Source organism: Neoarius graeffei, chromosome 1 (assembly GCF_027579695.1).
Source record: "Neoarius graeffei isolate fNeoGra1 chromosome 1, fNeoGra1.pri, whole genome shotgun sequence".
NCBI classification, from domain to species: domain Eukaryota; kingdom Metazoa; phylum Chordata; class Actinopteri; order Siluriformes; family Ariidae; genus Neoarius; species Neoarius graeffei.
The window spans coordinates 18,437,212-18,450,377 of record NC_083569.1 but is presented as its reverse complement, the minus strand read 5'-3'; the positions used below and the strand labels follow the sequence as shown (position 1 = coordinate 18,450,377).

The window sequence follows — 13,166 nt, the reverse complement described above, 5'->3', positions numbered from 1 at the left end:
AGAGAGGACAGCCCTGACGAGTACCTCTACTCAAGGGGAAGATATCCGATACTGAACCATTTATGAAAACCCTCGCAGCTGGGGACCTGTACAGCACCTTGATCCACTCAACAAAACTGGAGTCCAAACCATACCTGTTCAAAACATCAAATAGATACTCCCACCTGATCAAATGCTTTTTCAGCATCCAGTGACACAGCAACAACCTTGCTTTTTTGTCATTTGCATTAATTGTATAACATTTAGAAGCCGTCGGACACTGGAGTGTGAGTTCCTACCCCTGATGAATCCTGTCTGGTCCAGTCTCACTCAAATGGGCAACACTTCTTTCAAACTTCTAGCCAGAAGCGTAGACAAAATTTTACAATCAACCCCAAGCAAGCTTATTGGTCTATAGAATGTATAAAGATCAGGAGATTTATCTTTCTTTAAAATCAGAGAAATCTGGGTGAGATTTAAAGTTGGTGGGAGTGTGCCCCTCCTAAATGATTCCATAAACATGTTAGTTAAGTGCCCCACTTCAAACTTTGCCATCTTTTTATAAAATTCAGGTCCAAACCCATCAGGTCCTGGTGCTTTCCCACTCTGTAGGGATTTAATGGCCTCCAAAACTTCCTAGGCTGTGACTGGCCTACACAGACCTTTTCTGCTTTCTTCAGATAGGGTAGGGAGATTAATTCTGTCAAAAAAAAAATCCTTAGAATTGATATGTTTTGACACTCAGATGAGTATAGCTTGAGCTAGATGAGCAAGTAGCCAGACGGATTTATTCCCAGATTCAAACAGTCTGTGCCTGGCATAAAATATTGCTGATTCTGCTTTTTGAGTTAGCAGTTGATCTAAAGCAGATCTGGCTGCTACTAATTTCTTCAACACAGAAATGGAGAAAGACACTTTAAAATCTCTTTCCAAGATAGCAATGTCTCGATCAAGCTCCAATTGTTTTGTTAATATGTTCTTCCTCTTCGCAGTTGTGTAAAAAATGATAGACCCTTTGAGGAAGGCCTTGTCTGTTTCCCATAAGGTCGAGGCTGAAACCTCAGGTGAATCATTTGTAGAAATAAAAAAGTTCCCATTGATTTCCTAAATATGTTAAAAATGCAGGATTGCTAAGAAGAGATGGATTTAAACGCCAATGTCTAGATAAAGGGTCATAGTAAGGAGGCAGGTGTTCTATAGAGATTGATGAGTGGTCTGAGAGAATGCATGTGTTAATGGAGCAGGCTCCGGTTCTGTCAAGGGCCGATCTAGAGAAGAAAATATAATCAATTCTAGAAAAAGAATGATGGGGATGTGAGGAAAAATGTGAAATCTTTCTCTCAGGGATTAGTGACTTTCCATGTGTCAAATAACTTGAGGTCTGACCAAAGCTCTATTGTTGCTTTTGCTATCTTTGATAACAAAATATTATTTCCAGATATTATTTGTCAAGATATTATTTGTTTATTGGTGACCTTGTTAAAATAATAAAGAAAAAATCTTTTTTTCTTTGCCCGACCTAACTTTTCCCTATTTCCTGGTTTTCTCCATGCTCAACAAGCAGCTGGACTGTTAGTCTGCAGTAATTCTTTCCCCTACTTTTTCATTAGACAGATCACACAACACTCAGCTGTTCCTTTTCAAAATTCAACAATCCCCACTCCCTAGTTACTTACTTACTGACAGCTGAATCCTTTTGTGAGGGGGGGGGGGGGTCCATGCAAAAAGCTCAGTATTTCTAACATTTGACCACCAAAAATGTTATCTATCTATCTATCTATCTATCTATCTATCTATCTATCTATCTATCAAAAATGCTCGTTGGTCAGACATTTCCCTGCCTGTTTGCAATGGATAATAAAGCTGTAAAGGTGTAAGAGATTGGCCAAGGCCAAATGACCTTATACCAGCTTTCTGGACCTCCAATACAGTTTCACTAACCTGATCCAGTGTTAAATATAGCTTAGGTTTCTCTTTATTAGTGCATAAGATGGGTCTAAATAGACCCGGCAGAGTTTAAAATTTTCTATATCTTTATCATAATACATTTTTTTTGCTCAATACTCCAATAATTCCTCAATTGACTTGTTTATGTCCCTTAGAAAGCTTCATTTCATTTTTGGCATCATTGCATTTTACGTAAAAATACCTTTTTTGTTAATACCCCTTTAATGCATAACATGGGTCTAAAAAGACCCGTATTCATTTTCTATGCAATTTCACCAAAGGCTTAGTTTTTCTTAGCTATATTGTAAAATGATCTTGATTCCTCATGCAATAATGCATCTTTTTATGATTTATGGAGTATTTATTCCCAGCACCAATACTTAATTTTCATACTTTATGGTTACTCTTTGAAGTAGAAGACATTTTACATAATTATGTATTATTTAGACACATGGATCTAAAAAGACCCGCTTTCATTTTCTATGTAATACTGTTCAAGGATCAGTTCTTTGCAGTATTTTCTTTGGCAAAAATGTATAGCAGTCCCAGCATGTTTCTGTCTACCTAGAAGACCCACATAGGGGCCATTTGGCCCGACCGCTTTTCCCCAATACACTAATCACTCATTTTGTTATGGTAATGAGGCTGTTAGTGGCAGTTTGTGGGGTGAGGAGGTCACATTTCACACACTTCACACTTCAGTGGTGAAGTCATGTTGGCTACTTCTGTGTGAATGTGAGAATGAGGAATAAAAACACATTCTATTCTAAAATGTGAACATGTGAATGTCCCATGTGACCATAACGACTCATGTGACTGCAACCAGACAATTGTTTGATGGATAAATAACTCAGTGCACATGGACTATCGCTTCAGTTCCCTCAAGAATTTTGTGGTGAAAGAAGCTCCTCTCCAAGGAACGAAGATGCAGAGATTCAACATTCAACAGGCATTGTAAGATTTCATTTCTAAGCTGTAAGGTAACTAACAGCCACATTTCCATAACAAAATGAATGTCTACAGGGAGGACTTGGGGCCAATTGGCCCTCTTGTGGGTTTTCTAGGTAAAAAGGCCAAATGGCCCCTGTCTGGGACTTCTAAATCATTCAAAATTACAATTATTTCATATCTGACTTATGATATTTAAATTATTTAAAAGTATAAAACAATACATTGATTCGGAGCATTGCATGAAAAGAGTTTATTCAAAGACTTACTGTAACAAGAACTTATTTTCTGAATGACATATTCAGAAATAATTCTGAATGAATCTAATTCTGATTCTATAATTCTGAATGAATTCTGAATGAATTCTGAATGTTTTACATAAAACATGTAAAACAGTAAAATGACTGTGACTGAGATTGTAAAATATGAATACTAAACAGTAAATTGATAATGTCAGTGAACCACTATAAAACGGACCTGGTATGTAAATACACTAAGTAAAACTGCATATAATCATGGGAAAAGGTCAGTATTGACCTACATTGTTACAGCTTTCTCAGTTCTTGCACATTTCACAAATCACCTGAGTGAATTTGTGTTCTTTGCACACAGGCCGTGCACATCGGGAGCATGAGTGAGACACTTTTTTTTGTCTCGCGCATAGGGACACAGGCTGCACCTCTTTCTCTTACTCTGCAAGACACGGTTTGGCTCCTGTGGCTGGATGAACTGCCTCTGTAAGCCACACATCTCCATTGCCTGAATGACATGCTTCTGCAGATGGAGACTGGTCTCCAGTCGCCTCCTCATGTGAGGCATGATTAGCTCTTGAGCCAATTCCTTGATGAAGAGGCGCCGGGCATTTGGCACACCACCCATATAATCAGGGTGATGTGCTGTAAAAACAGTGAATGCATTCAGAGCAGCAACATCGACCACATTTTGCCAGAGCACCATAGGCCACCTCCTTGTTCGCCGCTTTGATGTGTATGTTTGGACCATTTGGTCCATGAGATCCACGCCTCCTTTGGTTTTATTGTAGTACTGTATGACCTCTGGCATGTCATTTTGGAGTTTTGAAGTTCTGATTCTTCACAATCAACAGGTCAACAGTGATCAACAGTGGTCCGCAGTATTTGTGTTCCTGACTGGAAACAGTTGCAAATATATTTTAGTTCCTAATGTGAGTCACTTTAGATCCATGTCTGCAATAATAGATCAATTATTTGTCTGTGCTTGTTTATAATATATAAAATAAATAATAGTGTTGTACATAGAAAACTACCTAATTTATGACATTTTAATCCATTTCCTATTTAAAATATAATAATTGTGGAAGTTGTAACTGGAAAAAAACAACAACAACTTACATTTCCATTATAAATGAATGCGGGTCTTTTTAGACCCATGTCTAGAAATTAGTGTAGTAATTCCAAATCCATGTAGAAAAATAAAAAATCACTTTCCTTACATTAAGGAGTACCTAAATAATTACTTTTATAAGTATAATGGGATTAATTGTATTGGTTTTAGAAGTTTTGAGAGTGAATATAACATTAATGCTTGGAATTACATTGGAAATGAATGCGGGTCTATTTAGACCCATGTTATGCATTAGTGGGAGTTCGATAGCTTATGCATCAAAGTGTTAAATATACAGCAATAATGTTCCAACAAATATTTTAATGAGTCTGAGTTTTGACAGATTTACTGACACCCCAAAGATCATATAAAATAAATAAACACACACATATTAATGTGGCCGAGAGGTTAAGGCGATGGATTGCTAATCCATTGTGCTCTGCATGCGTGGGTTCGAGTCCCACCCTCGTCGCATGCCTGTTGTTTTGCATGTTCTCCCCGTGTCTGTGTGGGTTTCCTCCGGGTGCTCTGGTTTCCCCCACAATCCAAAGACGTGCAGTTAGGTTGATGTGGGGCGGGCTTGTGCTGAGTTGCCCTTGAGCAAGGTACCGAACCCCTGGGCACTCTGGGCTGCTCACTGGGTGTGTGCGTGTGTTCACTGCTTCAGATGGGTTAAATGCAGAGGATGAATTTCACTGTGCTTGAAGTGTGCATGTGATGAATAAAGGTTTAAAAATAAATATTAACGTAGAGTATATAAAATGCAATTTTAACAAACAAAGATTTAGGAAAAATGTAAACACCTGTAACTTAATTCATGACACCTTTTCTCATTATCTGTGCAAAGATCTGTACTATTAATTCAGATTTATTCCCTTTGCAGACTTTTTAATTCAAATCAATGTCTTTAAGTGTCAGATAGAAACACATCCTGGCTGATCACTTCATCAGGGGGAAATGGGGGAACTGTCCTTAAACTGCTCACACACACAAAATACATTATGATTTAATGCTGTGACAAAATACAGACAGACAATAATCAGCAATTATTGGTCGGTAGTGATGGCCGCCTGAAGCCGAGGCTCCGAAGCGCGTGCTGAGTATAAGGGGGCGTGGCAGATGAAGCCCCGCCTCGAGGCGTGGATCGTTCGGAAGAAAACCACGTGAGGGAACCACATGAGGATGGGGAGGGAATTTCTAAGAAAAGGAATCACCTCAATCCAAACACAGTGAAAAAAAAATCTGTTCCTCAACAAAAATCAATAAAGGTTCCCCTAAAAGTTACTCTGTGCACTGCACGGCTGCAGTAGCACTCACAGTCCCATCACACAAGCACTGGACACAAAGCTTACTCCCTTTATGTTTATGTACACCTTTTTATTGTGCAGACAAAATTATACTGATCATTAATCCATAGAAAGACACAAAGTGTGTGTGTGTGTGTGTGTGTAAGAGAGAGACAGAGGGTCAACACCAAATAACATACAGGTAAATAAGTAAAACAAACAAGCAAAAAAAAATCTGATGACATAAGTTATTTTAAAATGGAATATTGTGCAAATTACTGTACATGCAAAGAATAATGTAAAGTGGCAGAATATTGACGTGAGGTAGAAATTAAACATGCTGTACATTTCTCTTAGCAGTAGGTCGCTAGTGAAGTCTGCTGAATGAGAGTCTGAGTAATGAACCTTTTAGTGAATCACAACCGAGGCCTTGTTTATCATGGGTCATGTGGTTTTCTGCTCAACGATACAAAGCCTCAAAGCAGGGCTTCATCTGCCCCCTTATTCTTGATATGCGCTTCGAAGTCTCATTTGGCCATCACAATCTTTAAACAGTGATATCAATGAAAACTATGGTCAGGCAAGGCAAGACTAAAATGGCCATTATGAGTCTTAAAAGTATTTGTGTGTGTGTGTTTTGAATATATTATGAAGCCATTGACAACAATAATAAAAATCTACAGAATCATTGTACTAAAGGCCTCTGCATGCTCTTGCGACAAGGCTTTCGCAGATAGCTTTTCGCAGACAGTTGTAATTTATCGGTGAGCGGGGAGTAATAGGCGTGCGCGATGTTATTCACCGGCACAACGCAAGGGGGTGCGAAGTTGCTAGGAGTAGTTGGTGGGTGTGGTTAGTGGAATGTTTATCCTCCGGTTACTTATAATGACTAGAACTTTTTTTTTTAATAATGACTAGAACTGGAGTCATATAGATGTACGTACTTCCTCAATCAACCGCTCTTCATGCTGCTCCATCTTCGCTCGTGTTTTTAAAAATGCCGGTCGTGAAAACAAACCAAACCGGGAAAGTAGGGAAGCGGAAGTGCGTGTACAGCAGATGTAGAGTGGACCAATCAGAGCCCTCTTGTCTGCGACACTGTCTGCGAGGCTTCTGCGGTGGTCACAATTTTTGGAAGGTGCGCGCAGAGCGTCTGCGAAGGTGGGGGGGCTACGCAGACACTGTCTGCAACGCTATCTGCGAGGACTGGGTTGTCAGCATAAATTGGCCTTTAGCAACCAAAAAGTGTGATCCTGAGTGTGAACATAGATCTGGAGCAGGAGACCGAGCCAAGACACCTCATCTCATCATTTCTAGCCGCTTTATCCTGTTCTACAGGGTCACAGGCAAGCTGGAGCCTATCCCAGCTGACTACGGGTGAAAAGCGGGGTACACCCTGGACAAGTTGCCAGGTCATCACAGGGCTGACACATAGACACAGACATTCATTCACACCTACGGTCAATTTAGAGTCACCAGCTAACCTAACCTGCATGTCTTTGGACTGTGGGGGGAAACCGGAGCACCCGGAGGAAACCCATGCGGACACGGGGAGAACATGCAAACTCCACACAGAAAGGCCCTCGCCGGCCACGGGGCTCAAATCCAGACCTTCTTGCTGTGAGGTGACAGCGCTAACCACGACACCACTGTGCCGCCCCGAGCCAAGACACACTGAATATATATTTTATTGACTGATCTAACCCCATTTATTTATTTTAACTCATTATATCATTGAGATTATATCATCTGGAATTATGTAACTTTGACAAGTGATCAGCCTTCAGTATAACATAACTGTGTGAAAGTTTTTGTACAGTGCAGTTGGATTTCCTGTCACTGTGGGCTGCAGAGCACAGTAGTATAGTGCAGAGTCTGATACAGCAGCAGAGGAGATGAGCAGATCCACTTGGTTATTCTTTTCATCAACTTCAGCAGAGAGACGTGGTGGGATTGAGTCACTTTTATATCCACTTTGTGATATAAAAAGAAGGAAGTCAGGTTTAGATTTTGGATATTGTCTGTACCAGTGCAGGTAGTTTCCTGTACCACTTGATTTGTAGCTGCAGGACAGAGTAACATCACTGCCTTCATCTATAATTGTATGAGTGAAAAGTGGCTTGATTGAAGCTGCCATGGAGTCACCTGTCATAGAGAAGAAAACATGCACATTCTCATTTTTCTTCCCACCACACAGATGAATAAATCACTAATTCAACACTTAATATTTCTGCAAGAACAAAAAGTCAAAGTTAACTCACCGAGTGAAAGCCACAGACACATGAATATGACAGTGAACATGATGAATGGTCTCAGCTGAGTGAAAGTATTCTTTCTGTACTATGATATGTTCACATCATAAAGGTTCATGAAGCTCCAGCCCACAGCACCACATGACAGTGTCACCATTGTTACTGACAGATTGTTGATTCTTACTGAAGCATCCTGGCTTTACATTCAGCCTCACATGGGGAACCTGTCTTCAACTCCGACTGTCAGCAGAATTCATGGAATTATGAAAAATCAGTCATTCTGGTCTGTAAAAATATAATCAAAGAAATAAATAATAAAATCTTTAAATTTCACATTGCATTTGTTTTTATAAGTGGTATTGCTGCATTAGGGGCTTTGGTCTAATCAGAAATTCCTGTGATTAAGTCATGATAAATAATTTAGTATAAAAGCTATTATTATTATTATATTATAATGTGATTGATTTATTGATTTTGTAATAATGAAGCCTGTTATTTCACTGAGGTGAGGAACAAACCAGCTGCTGCTCTTGGTAATATTATGAAAGATGCCACCAAACCATTAGGCCTTAAGTGGAGTGATGTATTTTGTGTGTGAAGTTTGCTGGATCAAGTGAAGGTTGCAGAGAGAGAGAGAGGAACTGGGCATTTGTTTTCCTTATTTCTTCCCTGTAGCCTTGTGTTCTGCCTGGCCTACCTGTCTTCTTTCTCTTGTCTATTATTTTTTATTCATTTGCCTCATATGATTTTAATATCATTAGTCTGTACATTATCCAATCACAGACAGCTCCATTCCAAGTGAACCTGTCCAGAGCCCATTTTATTCACTACCGCTGTAATGTGCTTATCCATGCTGGACACAATATATTGCAGGTCACACATTATTCAGAAATTATCTTTATAGCCCAACTGCAATTTCAAATTTCTTCATTAATTAGGAGAAACAAGTCATTTTGTTGATGACTTGGCAATTAATTGAATAATCAGAATTAATGGTGACACTCCAAAGACTGGAAGACAACTGCAATAAGACCTCACAACAAATTATATATGTATGCATATGTAAAAGTGATATGTATGTATGATTGAAGAGAGTCTATATTCTAATGAAAAGTAGGATTCATAAGCAAAGAAGTCGAAATCTCATGGGGATGTGAGCAGAATGCTCGTACATGGACCACAGTAAGATAATTGACAATGCCATCTTGTGGAGAAAGCTCCACAAGATGGCATCGTCATAAAGACTTCAGCACAACAAATTGTCGTTTGTTTTATTTTCTTTAAATGATCTTTATCCTGAAAAAAAGTGTTGCTGGGGAAAAATAAGTAATTTTAAAATTCAGAAATCATTACAGCAAGTTGTAATTTGCAGAACATAACTTTATGCAACTCCTGAACTTCTACAGAGCTACATTTCATTATTAAAGAGAAAGAAAAAGATGATTGCTTATTTGGGTGAGTTTGTGTGTTTGCATGCGTTGCTTTCTACTCTCTCCATTTAAAGTCTGCAATATTTGTGATCATTGAAAGAAACTTGGGATTGATGGACTGCTGTTTTTTTAGTTTCTTTCTTCCCCACTTTGGTCCCCTTGTCTGGATTTATCTTGTAAAGGCACTTATTAAGACAGAAGTACATGTGAACATAGTCCTACAAACAATCATTTTGATGATCACAAATTCTGTGGATTATTCAGCCATTAACTGATGATACACTTGAAATACAGCTTGAAGTCAAAGGGCAATATTGTTCTTAAATTGACTTTTCATCAAATGTTACAATCATAACTCCATTACATGCATTGGTTTGAAAAATATGTAGTGGATGGGGTTAAGTCATTTATAAAGTCGTCACTGTCACACTGGTGAGCAGCACAGCAGGTCTGTAAACAGGAGTAAACTGTCACTTTAAGAACATTGGACTGTGGGTAGATATGAGTGCCATCTTGAGAGGTTTGTTTGTAAGTGGGGCAGATGAGGTGTATCTCGGCAGCAGAATGAACTGTGTAAAAGCACGGTAGTAAACAGAAATAAGTATAAAAGTGTGTTTGTACATGGCCATAAACAGAGACACCACGAAGAAGTTTTCTCCAGTCTTGTTAACACATGAAGAAAATCACAACTTTGTCTACCCTGTCTACCTTAATCCTGGTTGGAAAGCTCTAACCAGGACGACTGCAGAAAGTAACAGAGTGCTGCCTATCAGGCTCCTCTCCTGTGGAACCAGCTCCCAGTTCGGGTTCAGGAGCCAGACACCCTCTTTAATTTTAAGATTAGACTTAAAAACTTTCCTTTTTGATAAACCGTTTAGTTAAGCAGGATTAAGGTGACCCTGAATGATCCCTTAGTTGAAACCAATGTGTTTCCAAATAACTAAATTGGTTTTACTTTCTTGTCATTTTCATAATCACCAGAAGCACTTATCGTGTGTGACAGATGTGCCCAAACCTCCACTCTTTGGTTTAAAGGAAAACTCTGGGATTTTTTTTTTTAAACCTGGGACCTATTTTCCTATCTGTTTGGTTCTAAACATTTACTCGGAATAAAAAGGATTGAAATCGCTCCAGTACAGAATTAGAAAGCAATAACCAGGAACCACAAAAAAGGCTATACAGTGTAATCCTATGGGGCAATATTGTGTGTCAAAGTAAAGCGCTTGTCCACTGACAGGCTCATAATCAGTGGCATGCACAGACATTTTGGGGGGCAAGTGCTCTGGGGGGGAAAAAGGGCACTTTTTTGCGCATGTGGAACACCTTATTATAAAAGTCTGAGATTTAACCCTCCTCTTGTGTTCGGGTCGCCACTGACCCGTTTTAGTTTTTAAAGGTGTAAAACAACCACTTAATTTATTACATCAAGGCTTTTTGACTTTGCCAGGAATCTCTAGTTGAACAAAATAGAAAAATAAATTTTTGCTTTCCTAAATCTGAAAATGGTCTAGCAAAAAATATAATATGTGCAGTTGTTTCTGTATGCGACGGGCTACTTCACGACAAAATAATTACAGCTTGGGCTTAGAGGGCAAACAATACATTTTCACTCGATTCATGTGTTACCTGGCTGGTGGGGCAGGGGAAGAGCTGACTGACTGCCCGATGTGTTGTCTGTGCTACGACAAGGCCGTGGCTTCCAGGATGCTATGCTGCTGCAACCTCACATTGAATGCACTGCACGCTTGTTCACGTGACAGAGCAAGAGAGACAGAGGTCCGGTGTGTGTGCGGAGGGGGCACACATCGGGACATTATATTCAAACACTCTTTTAATGCCGTGGCTTTTCTAAAAGATCATGTCGACATTGGCCTCAGTAAACTGTAAAAAAAAAAATTCAAAAGGGCACTTTTTTGGACAGAGGGCAGAGGGGCAGGTGCTTGAGCACCACCTCGTGTCTATCTGTGCACGCCACTGGCTGGGTCTGCACCAAAGTCAAACGCTTGCAACGTCCGGCTTTAATGTCAGCACGTCCTCATTCCAGTCACAAATTGCTTACAAGGCATTTTACCCCGACTTAAGTAGACTTTTCTTTGGAAGCACGTACACTGCCACTCGTAGCCAGGCGATTTTACACTGGAAAGCACAGCTGTTTACTGAATTTACATAGGCAGCATAATGTTGCGGTGGTTAGCAGTGTCAACTCACACCGAGCAGGGTCTGGGCTTGAGCCTATTGGTTGACCGGCAGCCTTTATGTCTGGAGCATGCATGCTCTCTTCATGCCTGTGAGGATTTGCACCAGGTGCTCCGGGTTCCTGCCCCAGTCCAAAGACCTAGAGAAGGTCAAGCGAAAACTCTGAATAGCCCAGAGGTGTGAATGTGTCTGGGTTACCCCGAGATAGCTCATGGGTACAGAAAATGAACGACTGTATGTGTACATTTCAGGGCACTTGATTAATTACGTTTTATGTCTTGTGCTTAAGAAGAACATGTGGAAAAAAGTTAGAAAACCATGAAATCACTCTGATTTTTCCTGATTCGCTGACCAGGATCTTTGCTGCCCAAAGAGCTCTGATCTGTGAGTCGTACACATGGGTAACATACTGTGACAACAATTGGTAGATGCGGTGGGCTTTATTTCACTCCCATAATGCCTATGTGCCTGTCTGCGTGATACACAGCACTGACCAATGGCAAACTAGTGACAGAGCACTGAAAATCAAGCCTCCTGATGGACAATTTTCGAGGCCAGCCACCAAATTTCTATTAAGACAGATAGATGATATTTATTGCCTCTGCTTGGAATTTTGGGAAGAAAAGTGGCTAGAAAGAGCAGCGGACTGTGTCGGCATCTGGGCTCTGGGCCCAATGCGCTTCCGGTGCGCCACTCTGCACACCCCACACGGGTCTCGAACCCACAATCACTGGGTCACGGAAAGCGTTGGAGTAAAAGTTGGCAGACTCGGCAGAAGATGGTTTCAATCCATCGACCTCCGGGCCCGGCACGCTCCCGCTGCTGACCTCTCACTTTCTGTGTGTCTGAAGCCTGCAATAGCTGCCTTCTGGAAAACGTTGGAGTAAAAAGACCACCAGCTAGCAGAGGATGGTTTCGATCCATCGGCCTCTGGGCCCAGCACACTCCCACTGCGCCACTCTGCTGACCTCACACCCTAGGTGGGACTCGAACCAACAGTACCTGGCTTAGGAGGCCAGTGCCTTATCCATTAGGCCACTGGGGTTCTGCCATGACAGGACGAAAAAGGGCAGCCACTCAAAAATAGCTAGGCTCGTTCCTCAGCCGTCTCTCATCTCCGCGATAGAAACTTCTTTTGTGTTTGCTAAGTTCGAAATAATTTGCTGGGTCTGCACCAAAGTCAAACGCTTGCAACGTCTGGCTTTAATGTCAGCACGTCCTCATTCCAGTCACAAATTGCTTACAAGGCATTTTACCCCGACTTAAGTAAGTAGACTTTTCTTTGGAAGCACGTACACTGCCACTTGTAGCCAGGCGATTTTACACTGGAAAGCACAGCTGTTTACTGAATTTACATAGGCCGCATAATGTTGCGGTGGTTAGCAGTGTCAACTCATACCGAGCAGGGTCTGGGCTTGAGCCTATTGGCTGACCGGCAGCCTTTATGTCTGGAGCATGCATGCTCTCTTCGTGCCTGTGAGGATTTGCACCGGGTGCTCCGGGTTCCTGCCCCAGTCCAAAGACCTAGAGAAGGTCAAGCGAAAACTCTGAATAGCCCAGAGGTGTGAATGTGTCTGGGTTACCCCTGAGATAGCTCATGGGTACAGAAAATGAACGACTGTATGTGTACATTTCAGGGCACTTGATTAATTACGTTTTATGTCTTGTGCTTAAGAAGAACATGTGGAAAAAAGTTAGAAAACCATGAAATCACTCTGATTTTTCCTGATTCGCTGACCAGGATCTTTGCTGCCCAAAGAGCTCTG

General features: G+C 40.8%; 1 protein-coding gene across 1 annotated transcript in view; it reads left to right on the top strand.

Annotated features, from left to right (window-relative positions):
* Nucleotides 1-13,166, top strand: part of LOC132891954 (protein NLRC5-like) — an 888,139-nt gene that overhangs the window by 276,373 nt on the left and 598,600 nt on the right. The window lies entirely within an intron of this gene.